The sequence below is a fragment of the Pipistrellus kuhlii genome, unplaced genomic scaffold (genome assembly GCF_014108245.1).
Source record: "Pipistrellus kuhlii isolate mPipKuh1 unplaced genomic scaffold, mPipKuh1.p scaffold_m20_p_3, whole genome shotgun sequence".
Classification (NCBI taxonomy): domain Eukaryota; kingdom Metazoa; phylum Chordata; class Mammalia; order Chiroptera; family Vespertilionidae; genus Pipistrellus; species Pipistrellus kuhlii.
Genome location: NW_023425529.1, coordinates 103,956,395 through 103,974,116, shown reverse-complemented (window position 1 = coordinate 103,974,116; position 17,722 = coordinate 103,956,395). Strand labels below are relative to the sequence as shown.

General features: G+C 38.1%; 1 protein-coding gene across 1 annotated transcript in view; it reads right to left on the bottom strand.

The window, feature by feature from the left end:
- Positions 1–17,445, bottom strand: part of LCP1 (lymphocyte cytosolic protein 1) — a 57,891-nt gene extending 40,446 nt beyond the window's left edge. Inside the window, exon 1 of the mRNA XM_036458981.2 lies at positions 17,309–17,445. The gene's annotated coding sequence lies outside the window, so the exon portion shown is untranslated. The remainder of the gene's footprint in view (positions 1–17,308) is intronic.
- Positions 17,446–17,722: the final 277 nt, after the last annotated feature.

The window sequence follows — 17,722 nt, the reverse complement described above, 5'->3', positions numbered from 1 at the left end:
AAGGGAGAGGGATAGAGAGCTAGAAACATCGATGAGAGAGAAACATCGACCAGCTGCCTCTTGCACACCCACTACTGGGGATGTGCCCCGCAACCATTGTACATGCCCTTAACCAGAATCGAACCTGCAACCTTTCAGTCCGCAGACCGACGCTCTATCCACTGAGCTAAACTGGTTTCGGCTATGAACAAGTTCTTAAATCAATGCCTGGTCAATGCAGTTGCTGGTGAAGAGAGCAGCAAAAGGATGGAGGGACCGTTAAAAGGGCCATTACAGACCATAACTGAGAAATGATTGAACTGGGTGTGCAAATAGCATTTTCACAAAGCAGAGAAACAGGAGGACAATGCAGATCAGACCATTTCTAAGAAGGATATTACTGGGGTTAGAATAAAAGATTAGGTACTTTACATAATCTATTAATGTGTTTGCCCAGAAAAAAATACACCCATTTTAATGCATACATATTTGAAGGCATGAGTTATAATAATGTTGGTAAAATTCATAAAGCCAATTATGAGTGTTTTGGTTTGCAAATTACTGCCACCGTATTGGCAACAGACTCTAGGGAGGTCACTATAGTAATGGGACTTGCTGAATTATTTGGAGCCTGAAAAAAGTGGAAGGCATGTGCCTCCCAAGAGCCATTTCTTCAGCACCGCTGTACTGTTCCTGCAGGAAGTGTGACCTTTTTTAATGACTACATCATCTGACTATGCCCGGCCTGAAGCCATTTTAAGGTCTCTTGTAAATCAGTGGTGAATTTTGGATCACTGCCCAAATCTAAAGAAGTGAAACATACACTAGTATCTTCAATACAAAATCTAAGAAGAAAAATCTCGACCCATTTTCTAAGTGACATCTGGCTGCTAGCTTTTCTGTGAGCAATTACATTTATTAAGTCAATAGTTATAGGAACCCATGACATTTGTCCAAATAAAGCACTGGTTGTTCATTGTTATAAGACTATTTTTAACATCATAAGAACATCAAGTAACCCCTCACATGGCAAAAGTGACAAAACCTATTTATTTCTCTAAGTTGGTAGGTTTTGAGTCCCTACTTATAGGAGGCTGGTATTTTCCAATTGGTAGTAAAAGCAAATTTCTGAGAATGACATCTTATGATAAAAGCAACTAAGTCCAATTCCTGAAGTCTGAATATAGAAACTATTTGCAGGTTCTTACTATAGAATACAGTGCTATAGAACTTACAAAAGGAAATATGTCCTGTAAAATAAATGTAAAAGTGTAAGCTGAATTTTCTCCGGGAAAACAAATAATGAAAAGAAGCAGAAAGAATGATAAAAGGTGACCTATCCAGAGGGAAATGCTCATGGGATGGAATTGTTTCTGAAAGGTGATAGTGCTGTGCTGGGCAGTGCTTTGATTCAATATGTTGATGCCCAATTATATAACTGCCAGGACCAGGGATGCACTTGTAACCTGGCATCACTTTGCCAAGGGACTCTTTTGAGTGTGCCCTACTTTTCCTGCAACTTGACACAGTAAGTAAAGTAAAACTGGAAACTCAGGACCTAAATTCCTAGCTTTATCTCAATAATTTCTGTGTGTATCCCAGGGGAAATTGTACCATTTCCCAACACCTCAATGAACAGAAAGTAATCCAAAACAACATGTAATCTAGAACATGATCAATATTGCAATCTCTAGAGTTAGACTATGATGACTAAAGAAGTAAAACGTAACGTACATAGGACTTCAACACAAAATAAAAGACCTGTAAATTTTTCTTAGAAACTTAGATATCAAAGGAGCTTTAACTTCCACCTATTCCTGTTCCCTTCATTTCAAAATCATAGACCATTTTAGGGGGGTCTAACTATGAGTAATTTACCATATATTCTTGAAATGTCACTTGCCTATAAATAACAAATATACCAAAACTTTCCATAAAAGATGGTTCTGAAAATGTATTTTTAAAATGACTTTAAAAAAAAATTATAAATAGTTTCAAATACAGATAAACACTTAAGGGCTCTTATGAATTATTTTGTTAAGTCAAAATTTCTTTCATATTATCTTTTTCTCCCTGCACATTCATTGATTCTTCCAGGGGCTGCTTCAAAGGATAGAATTCTTGTCTCTTCAGTCTCAGAGGGAGAGGAGCAAGGCCAAGAAAGGCTATTCACGGCACAGACTCAGTGGCCCTTTTCTCTCACTATCTTGGGCCATGTAAACAGTCATGGGAAGCCAACAATCCAGATCACTCCAAACCTGATGTGCCTAATGTTGCTCTGGGATCCATTGTAGTTTGATCACTGCATAAGGGGCTTCAGAAGCTGTATATAGTACATCATACAGAGTGTGGTTCTGTCACCACCTAAGGAGGGCCACAGCCTCTCTCCTCTCACCCAACATGCCCCAACACCTCTGTTTTCTGTGTAGAATGTATCACAGAACAAACCTTTTGCAAGCAAAAGGAATACTCCAGGTGCAGGTTGGGTATCTCTCCCTGGGCTGTAAATAATGATACTCCTACTGTTAATGTCCTGAAGCTCCACATTTCACCAGGACTTTAAGATCCAGACTTTCCTCTATTGAAAGCTCAGATATCCCTGGATCTTTTAAAAACAGTTGACTTTTAATATGGGCTAGTTGATTATCCACTATTATATAATCACTTCAATACCAGATGTCACTCATTTGTTCATACATTCATTCTTTCACTCCATCCATGAGCACTGCTCTGGTTACTGGGCTACACGCATAGGAGTTAAAAAGGCTAGGACTTCATGAACCCAGAGTTACATGTCAGGTTTCAAATGGAACACAGAGAGTACAGCTCACTTATTGCAAAAAGTTATGAAGATAAAAAAATGACTAAATAAAAGGATAAATACGCAGTTAAAGGGGAAAATATTAAATAAGAGTAAGAAATTAGCACAAAAGCTTATCAAAAAATTAAAATGGTCAAACATCTAACTCAGCCCACACAATAAAGGCATTCAGAGAACTTAACACACTTGTACATCTCCAAGGACACCCTAACGGAAATATCAAGCAGGGAGTGGGAGAAAGTGCCAAGCTTGTGAGTTGGGTGACCTGTGTAACATTTTGCCTCTCTGAGCCTCATTTCCTCATCTGTAAATTGAGAGATGAAATCCCTCCCAATTTAAAAATTCCAAAAGTCTGTTCACCAGTTGACAAGTGTATGCACAAGTTTGAGTCTGGCTATGGTGTATTTCAAATGAGCCTAGAAACAGGGGCGGGGGTTTCAGGAGCCGTGGCCTTGGCCCTTCTCCAGGAGGTGCCTCCTCTAAAATACATCCAACACCTACCATCCCCACCTGGCTCCTGCTCTTACCTCAGCAGCAAGTAAAGCTCAGTTCACATGCATTCTTCTCACTGACCGAAGCAGATGGCCACTGCTCAGCGGCTCGGCACAGCTCGGTAAGGTTACCAGAGCAGCTTCTGGGATGTGGCTACATACAGCATGCTGATGCAATTCCCTCCTAGTTTCTAGGCAAGACTGAACGCAAACTGTCCCAGAAAGAAAACCATCCACTATTTTCTTAAAAACATCCAAATACAGAAACTCTACACCTCTCTGGTGTCTCATATCCCTACTCTGTAACCTAAATCTATCCTGATAGGATTCAAGCTCCCTCTCTCTGGGCTATTCTCAGAGGGAATAATAGAAGCTGCTCGATTCATAAAAATTCTGTCACATGCCTCGGTGACTACCACTGGACTTCTAAACATTTCTTTTAGCCTGGTTTCGGAGACTTACTTTTTAAAACGTTAATAGTTTTCTTTGCTATATTCCGGGTCTGTGCCACATTGTTTAAGCGATAATGTAAGAATAACAGAGTCATAGAATGTAGAGGTGAAGGGACCTCGGAGATTATCTGTCTGGACACTTTTCTTCTGTCACAGAAGAGTGAAATGACAACCAAGCTAAAGGATGTGCCTAGTGTCAATGACCTCATTGGATCTGGAATTCAGGTCTCCTTATTTCTCCTCTGTCCTTTAAAATAAGATTTTAGTCTAATAGGTAGTGCTGTTCTTTGAGACCTGCTCAACATATAATAAGTATAATTCCCTCATGATTTCATATAGCTTATGAATATAATTCATGTATGTTTCCTGTATAAGAAGAAAAACTTAAGCTAGGCCTTGAGAAGGTGTTGTTTAGGTTCACGCTACAAATAACATATGCCATATCTATATGCACATACTATTGGCACTGACTAATTTACAGTGATCAAGGCAAGGTTAATGTCTCCTGTATTCATCTGTGTATTCATTCTTAACTTTGCATGATGGCCTTCTGAATTTCCTGAGCAACCCAAATCAAACCATATTAAAATATCCCTCAGGCACAATGCTTCAAAAGACCATAATGCCAAATTTACAGGTGAATACTAAAATCACACCCACAGACTTGTAAAAACAATCGGCATGTTCTTCTGGCTGTTGGGTGGGGGTCAGCGAGCCCTTCCTCCTTTGAACTCTCGTTCAGACCTCTGCAGCATGGCACCTGTGCCCATATCCATGTCTTCCAGCACATTATGAGATCACAAACTGTAAGTCACCTCATAGTGTCTCCTCATTACCTGGAATATAGCAGGGGCTCAGGAAATGAGTTGTAGACATGAACAAAGCAACTGTAAACTAATGATATACAGGGACCTAGAAGTTGATTGTCACCTTCTCTGAGGAGCTTAATAATTATGTTCTTGTTATACGTACTTATAATATCCATCCCATTGAAAGGTACAAACTCCTAGGACAAGGCAAGTTAATGCTTCAAGGTTACATGAAACCACTTGGCTGGAGAAATGATGGATGCATAGTTATGGGGACTAAAGAGCAGCAAGTTTCCTTAGACAGTCTTCAAACTAACCATGGAATTCACCCTGGCCCTGCCCAGACAACGACCTGAGATTTCTGGCCGAGGTGGTACAGCCTGGAACTAGGCTTCTTCAAACTGCTTCGGTAAACCCTGTTGGCTGTCTGTGATGCTTGGCAATGGGTCTCTAAGTACACAGTGTCCGACTCTGATCTGAGTCCTGCTGAGGTGGAAGGAAAGGGACTGTGGAGATGGAGCAGTGACTGAAAGGAGGATAAAACCAAGCCAGGAACATGAACTCAGTGTCCAGGTAACTGGGAATGGGTGGTAAAGTTGATCTGAATGCAATTTACAGATCACTATCTGGATTATGAAATTCATCCTCTGGAAATTCTAAATGTCTAAATTCTTATGTCTAAATTGGCCATAAGCCAATTCATATATTGTACATTTCTTCTTTTAAGAAAAATCTGTCAAATAACTATCAGATATGCCAGGCCCTGAGTTATATGCTGGTGACACAAAGATAAGAAGTGACCCTGACTATTTAGTAGGGGAGAGAGACACTAGTCACTGGAATGCAGGGGGACGTTTTAGATCCACAGAAAGGGGGGAAATAGCTCTTCTATGGACAGCCTTGCATGGCCCTCCACAAGGGACATTTGACTTGGATTTCCGCAGATGAGAAGGAGATTGCCTAAAGATCAGTCTTTATCCTTATTCATGTAGGATGATTAATCTATATTCCATCTGTAGAAAGGCTATCCATACTGGAGTCAGAGGAAGCAATAACTGAAGGACAAATGAGAAGACCAGCTAATGTTTACTGAATGGTATTCAATACTAAATGTTTTATATACATTATTAGAGGCCCGGTGCACAAGATTCGTGCATTGGAGCGGGGTCATCCCTCAGCCTGGCCTGTGCCCTCTCACAGTGTGGGACCCCTTGGTGGATGTCCCCCTAAGCCAGCAGTCAGACATCCCTCTTGCAGTACTGGACCCTTGCTCCTTACCACATGCCTGCAGCTGAGGTGGGAGAGGCTCCCGCCACCACTGCTGCGCTCGCCAGCCTTGAGCCTGGCTTTTGGCTGTGGTGCGCTCCCTCTGTGGGAGTGTGCTGACCATCAGGGGACAGCACCTGCATTAAGCATCTGCCCCTGGTGGTCAGTGAGCGTCATAGCGACTGGTAACTTGCAGGTAGTCAGCTGTTTGGTCGATTTGCATATATTGGGGTCATATTAATTCTCACCATAATCCTATGGAGCATTATTGAGATTTTCTCCTTATAGATGAGGAAACTGAGGTTTAAAAAAGTGGCCCAGAGTCACATTGCTATGAACTGGGGAAGCTACCTGCTTATGCCAGAGTCTAGTCGATACTGCCTGCCCACTGCAGGCCAAGACAGATGTGGGCCTGGCCAGGGACACCTTTCTTAGTGCTTCTGGCCATTGGATTTCTGCATGTAAAATTGCTTTGCTCTCCTTTGGGGTAACTCAGGCTACTGAGCTCTGACCTCATGTTAGTTAAAACCCACTTCTGCAAGCTTTTACTTACAACTGGGACTCTTCCTAAGCTCTTTTGAGAAATTTTAACTGTCTAGTTCCTTCAGTTCCTCAACACCTTGAGGGAAGAGTTAAGAAGAATATGGCCCTGGTCAGGTGGCTCAGTTGGTTGGGTGCCATCCCGTACACCACTGAAAGTTTGCTGGTTTGATTCTCTATCAGGCCACATGCCCCAGTTGTGGACTTGATCCCTGGTGGGGGTGAAAGGAGTGAGCAAGAGGCAGCTGATTCATGCTTTGCTCTTGCATTGATGTTTCTCTCTCTTCCTCTCCCTTCTTCTAGCTCTAAAAATCAATAAAAATATTTTTTAAAAAGAAGAATATGAACACCATCAAGCTTGGTCTTGACCACTTCTGCCTGTGTTCCCTGCCTCTGGTAGACAAAGAGATCCTCCCCACTAGTAGCTGCTACATCTGTCATCCACTCATATTTAATCAAATGCTGGACTTTTCCTAGAGAGTGGAGATAGAAAGATGAAGATATTACTCTAAGTAATCCAAATACTCTTGTCTTCATCAGACCTTGCTTTTGAGGGACACACAGTCCTGTGGACAAAAATGATTACACAACTTAAAAACTTCACTAATCTGAATAATTTAAAGCAGCAATTTTTAACAGGTGTACTGCAAGACTTCTTAAAACATACAATACCTACTTAGTCAGGGGCAAAGATATCTTTTCTCTTAGATTGTCAAATAAAAAATGACAACAGTCAATACAACAATAGCCATCCACTGTGAATGAATAAAAATTACATCCATTTTTTTTTGTCAGATCGGCAAAAAAATTTTGTTTGTTTTGGTGACACAGAATTTTAGTAACTAGTTTATGTGTGCCATGGGATAAAAACAGTTGAAAATTACTGCTTTAAAGGTATTTTTACCATAGTGCTATAGGAGCAGAGAAGGAAGTACTCAACTTTGCCTGAGGAGAGAAGGGAAAGTTACACCTTAAAGAAGTAGTAGTAGCTTTCCAAAGAAACAGAATGGTGAAGGGCACTCCATTCCTCCAAGTAAGAGAAAATATCCCTGCAAAGTAAGAAAACAGGCAAGAGCACACCAGGGGAGCTCTTGAGAGCTTAGCATGACTGGCCAGGGATGCAGGAGGTAAAACTCCAGAAGAGTTTGGAGAAGTGGCATTGTGGTTTCCTTTCTCACTAGCTCTTACTTCCAGAAGGGAAACCTTGGTGATTTGGGCTCTCCTTGATATCTTCAATTACAATGGCTTTTTTTTTTTTTTTTTAATTACAGTGCTTTTTGCATTCACTTTACACAATTAACCCTTTGTACGCCGTAAGCATCTATAGGTTGCCTAATTTTAAAATCAAACTTGTTAGTGATATCTCTGGGTTTTGTAAAGAAAATGATGGTAACTTAAATTTGTAAATATTTCAGAGCATATGGAAGAAATGGGGATGGTTTCTGTTTTGGACACGTGGCAGTTGACTGGTTAGAATACTTATTTTCCTTAAACAACAAAATGATTCCTCCCAGACTTAACCGGTTTGGCTCAATGGATAGAGCATTGGCCTGCAGAATCAAGGATCCCAGGTTCAATCCCTGTCAAGGGCATGTACCTTGGTTGCAGAGCACAACCCCAGTGGAGGGTGTGCAGGAGGAAGCTTATAAATGTTTCTAACTTTCTATCCCTCTCACTTTCTCTCTGTAAAATATCAATAAAAAATATTTTTAAAAATGATTCTGTGTAGAAGCCATGTTCATTTGTTCATATGTACATAGCTTCCTCCTTTTATTACCACCTCCCATTGAGAAAATACAGACCTGCAAAATGAGGGAGAGAAGTAGACATATTGGAAAACTAGAGGCTCAGTACACAAAATTCGTGCATGGGGAGGGGGTTCCTTAGTCTAGTCTGCACCTTCAGGGGATGTCTGACTGCTGGCCCCAACCCCTGATCACCACTGCTTGTCACTTCTCTTTCTGGGGCAGGGGGAGGGGGCAGATGCTCCTGCATTGAACATCTGATCCCTGGTGGTCAGTTTGCATCATAGTGACTGGTTGTTCTGCCATTTGGTCGATTTGCATATTAGGGTTTTATTATGTAGGATGGGAAATTGTGGGCCCTGAAAAATGAAGTTTCTCCTCAAAGTCTCAAAGTGAGTCAGTGACTAGTTTGAAAAGAGAAGAAGATCCTCTGAATCTTGGTTTGGTCTAGCCATGGTATGGGAAAAACAGAAGTAAATTAGTGTTAAACAACCTAAGGATTAAAATACCCCTTGAGATATACAGTCAGAGAAAAGTACAGATGAAATGTACTTTACATCTTAGATATAAAGATGAACAGGAGAAGAGGAGGAGTTTCTTCTTCTTCTTCATGTTTCAAGACCTTCCTCCCAGTCTAAGCCAGTGGAATTTATTTTGGGCATCCCATAAACCTCACCTAAATGCTTATGATCCTATTTTCCTTTATAAAATTAGGCTTGATATACATATATAAAATGAAATAGGAAGCAACATGGTATATAAAAAAAATTTGATTTTCTTCCTGTGTGTTTTGTACGTTACCTCAATTTTCTGAGCTTTAGTTTCTTCATAGGTTAAAGGAGAATATTAATAATCCAACTATAGTGCTCACTCCACAAGGTTGTTTTAGAATTAATTAGATGAGACAAAGTGTTAAATTGCACAAAACTGTGCTTGGCAAAGGAAGGAAGGAAGAGAAATAGGAAGGGAGAAAGGGAAACATGAAGAACTAGAACTTTTACAAAATAATCTTGGGGAACAAATCCAACTTCCACTATAAATTGTATGAAATATTATCTAACATCACCATCTAAAATCCACAATTACATGAGTGTTATGGGTGTTTGGGAGATGTAAATTTTGATTTCATATCTGTGCCCTATCTTCAAATGTTTTCAGCTTGTCTTGTTGGGGCTCTGGTGCCAAGTTTCTCAACAAGAATCCTAGAAGTGAGTCTCAAAAAGATACTGGACAATTGGTAGATGATACCAGCTAGAAGCCAGCAGCATTGGTATTGGGTGATCTCATGTTCAATGGTCAAAGGGCTCTAGACTTAGCCTTACCTAATATACTGATGGTGGAAAGTACCTTCTAAAAGTTGAGAAAGTATGGTCAGAGGGGGAAAATTACAGCAACGTTAAGAAAAGCCTGACCACATCCATTATGAGTCATGAAGAGAAAATAGATCTTTGGATATCTGAGAACTATGGGGCAATAACACCTCCTCTCTTGGGTGCACAGTACTCGGGGCCTGATTCTGTTAGCCTGTGCTCTACATCTATCTGCTCTTCACTTCCTGACTCTCCAGGCATTTTCTCTGTCTTAGTTTGAGCTAGAAAACCACTGAGACAATGTGCTGTAACATTTGTATATTAGCAATGACAATAGAAGCTTCTATTTATTCTTAATAATGTGACCTAATTTCCTATAGGCTCCTTGGATTAAATGTTCTTTGAGAATCTCTAATGATAAACTCATTCACAGAACACACACACACACACACACACACACACACACACACCAAAATGAGGCATGGATAAATTGAAGCAGAAAATTTTAATTTGATGGGCTATACTTACCTTCACTTTGTTTAAAGCTACAGTTTAATTTGCAAATATTATCAATACCAACTTACAATGGAATGTGCTAACTAAATAGTCTAATACATTCATAACCCTAGTTTAAAGGCCTTTGCATCATAAAATCATCAAGCATTTATTTGCTTATTTTTCAAATATGTTTGGTACATCAGAAAACCCATCAAAAGTAGAGTTGGGATCTCTGCCTAATGGAAATGTGATATTAGAAATAATTATCCAATAGCCAATCACAGAAAGGAATATTTAGACTTATTAGAAAGCAGTTACTGAATGATGTTAGAAGAGACAATGTCTTTTAAATTCATGTGTTTGCACTTTTAAGAAACTGAGTATATAATGGAAAAAGGCAAGGTGTAAATCTTGGCTCTGGCACTTACATTGGACTTGACCCTCCCCGAGCCTCAGTTTGGTCATCTGTTATAAGATAATGATAACACTAACCTTATGCAGCTTTTACATGGAAATATAAGGCTAACATATATTAAATGCCTAGCAAATAGCAAGGGATCAATAAGTGAGAAGAGTAAAATATACACATAGATTGATAAAATAGGATAATAAAATCAAGGAAGGAGAAAATTAAACCAAGTACAGACCTGGGAAATATATAGGACTTTCTCTTATTTTATAGAGGAAACTGAACTTCCAAAGGCTTAAAACATTTGCTCAGACCCCCCATACAGTAAAAGACAAAAACATGAATCCAAATTTTCTTCCAAATTTGATCTCTTCTTTATACCATATCTGTTTGTTTCATGAACAAAAATTGCAGACACACACTCAGACTCATAGCTTTAAGAAAACTGACATTATGCCTGCTTGAGATGGCTCAGTGGTTGAGCATTGCCCTATGAACCAGGAAGTCATGGTTCAGTTCCTGGTCAGGGCACACACCCAGTTTGGGGGCTCAATGCCCAGGTTGGGGACTCAATCTCCAGTAGGGGGCGTGTAGGAGGCAACTAATGGATGATACTTTTTCATCATTGATGTTTCTATCTTTCCCCCTCTCCTTTCCACTCTGAAATCAATAAAATATACTTTAAAAAACTGACTACATATATTACATACATTATATTTTATATACATTATATTTTATATACATTATACAGGGGTGGGAAAAATAGGTTTACTATTGTAATACAAATAAATAATACAATAATTAATAGATAAGAATACAAGAATAAATTGTGTTTTGAGTACTCACAACTGTAAACCTATTTTTGCCTACCCTTGTATTATGATCACCCAATAGATTGTGTTGCAATTGCCTTTTTCTGTGATCATAAGAAAGAAACAGAGGATCAGGAATATATTGATGAAAAAAATGTCAAGTTGAAAGATAGTGAGGGAAGAAAAAAATCTGAAAAACTCCCCAAAGTTGCCTCTAATATTCCACTTTCCAAAGGGAAAATTTTTTAAATGTTTATATAGCATTGGAAATGACAGGGAAAGTTCATTTCACATTTTTTAGATGATGAAAGGAGGCTCAATAATATAATACTGCCTACTTGTTTCTCATTCTTTCTTACTTTCAATTTGCACTATTATACAATATATTATAGCTTTTCCTATAAGGAATGTCTGTTCCACTCTTTTTAATCTGGCCCTCCTGGTGAAGGAAATGTGAGCTGGCAATGTCAAGGAGGTGCCATTGATCCACGTTTTAAAATGACACACCCAAGGCTAACAAAGATGTAGTTCTAATTCTAAATTTTCCTACGCCATAAGGAAGAAGATGCAAATTTTATACAAATACATTTGTGTACTTCATACATTTGGACACACAGTTTGGATACATTTTAGTGGTAACTACAAGACAGGGATAAAAATGTAGGGTATTATTAAGTGTAAAGCAATTATTCCATTAATTCACTTCCCTCAGGAAAGTGCAACCAGAGGAAAAAAAGAAAACAAATTATCTGTGAGATAGCAATTCACTTGCATAATTAATTTGCTGGCTGAATTTGGCTTTTTTTAATTTTTGTTTTTTCTGCCTGTGGAGAACATAATCTCTTTTTCATTTTAGCTCAGCCAGTCAAGGGGTGTGTGTGTGTGTGTGTGTGTGTGTGTGTGTGTGTATGAGAGAGAGAGAGAGAGAGAGAGAGAGAGAGAGAGAGAGAGAGAGAGAGAGAGAGAGAGAGAGAGAGAGAAAGGGAGAGAGAGAGAAATACCATCTATCCATCATTCCATGGAACTGGAACTGGACTAAAATAAGAATCAATGCTGCAACCAGAGAATGGTGGCTTTGCTAGTTCCTTAATTCCACATGTTAGCTTTTCTTTCCACCAAAAAACAACAAACAAACAAACAAAAAAACCCCAGCCATATTTGAGAAACAAGCCTCCTTAGAACTTGCAAGTGGGGATGATGCATGTAGGACTCTGAAGCTGAGCAAAACTTATTTTAACTCAGTAAGTGGGTACTTTTTACCTCTATTTCTCAACTCACAATTAAAACAATTTTTTCATCCTTTTGCAGTTTTTAGAATACTTGTATTTGGCCATTATTATATAACTAGAGGCCCGGTGCACTCAGCCCGGGTTGCGAGAGGGCGCAGGCCAGGCCGAGAAACCCCACCAGTGCATGATTGGGGCTGGGTGGGATGCAGGAGGTGGGCGTATGGGAGGGACTGCGGGAGGGCTTCAGGGCATGTCTGGCCTGCTCCCTCAGTCCTGATAGGCTGGAACCCAGCAACAAGCTAACCTATGGGTCAGAGCGTCTGCCCCCTGGTGGTCAGTGCACATCATAATGAGCAGTTGAGTGACCTTAGCACATCATTAGCATATTACACTTTGATTGGTTGAATGGCTGACTGGAAGACTGGACCCTTAGCATATTATGATTTTATTATATAGGATTATAGACCTGTGTATTTGGGTCTAAATACTAAATTGTTTAACTTATTCCTGTTTATCAGTCAACAATTAGAAAATGTGCTACTTTACTAAAAGTATTCTAATCTTCCAAGACTGATAATAAAGTTTTTGAGATCATGTTTTGTGACTTAGGCAGAAGTCAATAAATTGGTAAAAACCAAATACTCAGTCAAGTGCATAGAGGGACTAAATAAATGATGATGATGATGATGATGATGATAAATAATAGACTGTTCAATAAAAGCAATTATAATATAGAAGCATTTATTTGGGACAAATTATGATTATTTAAGTTCAGCTCGAGGGTTTAAGTGTAAATACTGCCATGGTCTGCCGCCTGTTTACTCCAGGAGGTTTCCCTGGAATTCAGCAGTTAATACAATACTGATTCAACTGTAGAAAATTAATCCAATACGTATTTGAATGACTTAATTAATCTTGGTTTGTTGTGATGACTACATGCATTAATATAGTAAAAATGTTCACAAAATATTCAATTCAAAGTAAGTAGTAGTACATAAATATTAGCTATTATTATTAAGCTGATAAATTGAAAGTCTTTTTCCACCTCTGCTGTTTGTGGTATCTTACAAGATGGAGTGATTATGAAATTACAGGGAAGTCTATGTAATGACTGAAATTGACAAACCAAAACAAGAAGAACTGTCAATAGCACAGTATAAGGAAGTTGAAGCAGGAGGGAACTGAGGGAAGCAAACTCGAGATGCCATCTGGGTGCCAGCAGTTACAGCAGCTGTATGGAGATGCTCCTACAGAAGAACATCTAATCAAGTCGTAACTTTTTAAAATTTCAAAATGAAAACAATGTGAAACAGCAACACTTTTTTTTTGAGAAGTACACTGCCATCTACCAAAATGGAGAAACTTAAACGTCTTGAAATCTGCCAATACCAATTAGTTTTATATTTTGGTGAACTCTAATTCTAATTTTTGTTTCTGCAGGGTTCAACATGCAGATGGAATAGCATCATTTCATTAGCTGATAATCTGTGGGTAGAGAAACTAGCACACAAAAGAACATTAGGAAGACCATTAGATTAATCTAAATGTCACTCTGCTATAAAATCCTCTATTAGTCAAAGTTCAATGCCATTAAAATCTTACTTCAAAAAAATTTTACTTCATAACTATAAGCTTATAAGAAAATTTATTAATTTATTTTACCTAACCTGATTTAAAAATTTGTTTGCTATATCTCCTATACACACAGAAGGGCTTCTCTTTAGGAAATAAAAATAAATTGACTTGAGAATTTTCTGAGGATAATCTAAAATGACTAAGTAAAAGTTAATGATATACAGTCCTTTGCTCTTTGTTATCAAAAAGCTCATTATCAAGTATATAGTTTGGTAAGTGTAGCTAAGTTCTAGTGCAATGAATATATTTAGACTAAGATAATGAGGTTATAATTTTGCTTGTTTTCAATGGTTATAGAACAATTTCTTAAATTCCTTAAAGTCAATGTCTGTTTAGTGCTTTGAGGCCAAAATAAAGAAAGGGGTTTTGGCAAGAAAGAAGCAAGGTAGAAAGCAAAATATTATATTATTACTGTATCTGCTTTCATAGTAATCAAAGGAGAAATTCAGTAAATATTAAGTTAATAAATGAAATCAAAGAAAAAGCTCTAAGGACTATCTAAGGAATTGAGAAAAAATACTTGTGATGAATTGCAATTCAATAAAATCATTAGCAACTACAGTGTGTTAGGAGGAACAGAGAAGGAGTTCAGGTTGTCAGGAAATAAGGACTTGAATCGAAAACAATACTATTGCTGCTATACTTACTCCATGATCAAAGCATTAAGCAAACACACACAGAAGAAACTTTGTGAAAGAAAGAGGGTGGGGTCCACTAGGAAAAATTCAAAGGGCATGCTTCCTGATGTGAGCCTTGAAAAATAACCAGAAGTTTTACAAATAAAGGCAAAAGCAATGGAAGAAATAGTTGAAGAAAAAAAAAAAAAAAGTGAAATAGCATAGAACTTTCTGGAGGCTTGTGGTCTTGTGTACCCAGAGCGTGAGTAAGTGAGGCGGGTGGGGGATCAGAGAGCAGAAGGAAGTGAGACAAGAAATAAGACTGGGGAAGTGGTTGAAGCAAGTTTGTGAAGGCACACAATTCTTTAGAAAAATTATGCATTAATTAAAAAATACTTCATTATTATATGAAAACTTCAATGATATCTCTTATTATAAAATTAGAAATGTTTCTGGGTTTACTGAAATAATTTCTCTCTCTGTCTCTCCCCCCGTCTCCCCCTCTTCTTCCCTCTCTCCCTTTCTCTCTTTCTCAGTCCCTCTGTTTCCCTCTTTTTCCCTTCCTTTCCAGCTTCCTTCCCTACCTGTTAAAATTGAGTGCCAGATCTCTCCAGTCAGTTTCAGAAATAAAAGCCTTTAGTTATCTGTATCTGGTGGAAAAAATATGCTAGTGTGGAAGAGAGAACCTGGAATAGACACACATGCTTATAGAAAGGTAGCATGAACTGGAAACCCTGGCTCCTTACAGCCCCTTGCCCCCTCCGACTGCTCGGTAATCTTGGGCCGGTTTCTTTGTGATCTCAGCCCACTCATCATCTGTAAAGAGGACTAAGTGATGAAATGCACGAAGAGTGGCTGCACATGGTAAGTAATTGTAGATGTTGAGTGTTATTATTACTTGTCCCTTTCTCTCATTTAAATATCAATAGATATATTTGAATGAGACTTTACTTGTTACCTCCCCTTCCCCAAAGGATTCAGAAAACAAATCATAACTGATGTCAGAACACTGAACTGTTTCCCAAATTACCAATTATTTCAAGGCATAATTTGTGAAAAAGAGAAAATTTAAAATGTGACAAAGAAAAGCAGGCCTGAGATTGCTAATGAAATGTCCCCTCAGCACAACTCCCTCCCACCACAGCAGTGCTTGCTCAAAGGGCAAGACCCAGACGTGTCTTCTCTGGTGTGCCTGGCAGTGAGTGAGCTAGAATGAAGAGCAATGGATATTCTATAACATAGCATGTCGATGCTTTAGCAAGCTAAACTTCATTTAAATCAAGAGACTTTTTGCTACTTTAAATTAACTTTTTCACATTCCATTTTATTGTCTCCAATGTAAGGGAAATGCTGACATACTGTTACATCCTAATTTATTTTATTCTCATTAATATTTTTACTTAAACTAACATATAGAATATTTTATTTATTTATTCTTTTTTTGGGTTCAAGTCTGCCTCTCTTAATTTCACTTTTTTTTTTTCCAGGTGAGATGTGTCACATAATATTAATGGTCACATTTTGCAATGCTCAGAAATTCACATTTATAGGTAAATAGTTAATTTCATTCAAAATTCCCTGTGAAAATATTCTTTAAACAAGTTTATTTAATAGTAACCAATTATGATAGATTTGTATAAAGTTAAAATCAAAATGTGTGTGGATAAACCACCTTTGTTTAATGGTGTTTTTGTGTTTTATATTTTTTAAAGTTATCCTGATGGAGTAATTATAGAAGACAAGTTGCTATTCTTGATTAAGAAAAATTGAGTTTTGCTAAGTATGCTGAAAAATGAATCTATTTCCAGTCTGAATGGCTTTTATGTTTATCATCTGTCAGTGGTTCTTAATATTATTGGATAATGATAAATAAATAAAGGCTGATGTTATAAGATCCGAAGTCCGTGTTTCAATAAATACCCATGTCAATTTTATAAGAATTTCTATTGTAGACAGAAACATTTCATCCAAAATTTAACAGTCATTTGTCTAGTCATAAGCATAATGAATAGTCCAGACAAATTTATGAAAAAGTACAATTAGGCAACACAAATTATTTTTATTTTTAGAGAATAAATGGATAAGAGGTGGCCTCTAACTCCATGTGGTTATTAAGCACATCCATTAAAAAATTGTTGGCATCAAAATCACTCAGACAACTAGTAACATATAAACATGTGATTCAAGATGTTAATATTAGGTATATCCACTAAAGTATTGTAAAGAAGGTTTGTTTTTTTTTTTAAAGAAAAATACAGGACCAAAATAGCAAAAATTAAACCACCACCATTAGGTACAATCTAAATGATCAATATGCACTTTCTTGAAAACTTTTTTAAAGCAGATAAAATCACAGTAAATAGCCTCTCTGAAATAAAGCAATAGAAATAAATCAGAACATGATTTGTTTTTAAGAAGAGAAAAAAAAAAATCATAGTTTTTTTTTTTGGTCATAACAATACATAACCGGAGAAGCCACTCAGAGAGCTGAGGGTCCCAGTCTGGACAGGCACATGATGTGGCTGCAGCCTTGCCGAGCAGTTTGGTGGTGGCAGGGCTCACAAAGGGCTTGGCTGACAGGTGCCCGATAACTAGTCCTCTGAAAGCAAAATCCAAATCCACTAAAACAGAGCCACCCAACAGGCAAAGCATCACAAGCACTTAGAAATGACAAAAAGGCATAAAGAAAATTTACCTTGTGGAAAAACGGTCCTCAATGGTACTGGCGTGTGACCAGGAACTCCCTTCTTTCTGATTTGCAGAACTTTGTCAACCCTGAGTGTGTGGTCACAAGGCAGGAAGTGACTAAAATGACAAATCATCAGCCAAGAAAGAAATAGATTTTGTCTTTATAAGGACATTTTACTTAACACTTTTCATGTCTCCTCCCCCACAAAAATCACCTAACAGAATCACCTAACAGAAATTTAGAAGCCTCTTACCACTTCCTCTTTATAAGCATTTTTCTCTTTCCTTCCTTTTTTTTCTTTTCTCCTCTATCTGTTTGTTAGGTTTTGGGCTACTTAAACCTGTCTGAAACCTGTCTGATCTCAGATAACAAGCAATATCATCCTGCTGCCTTGCCTTCTTTCTCTGATCCCAGTTGAAA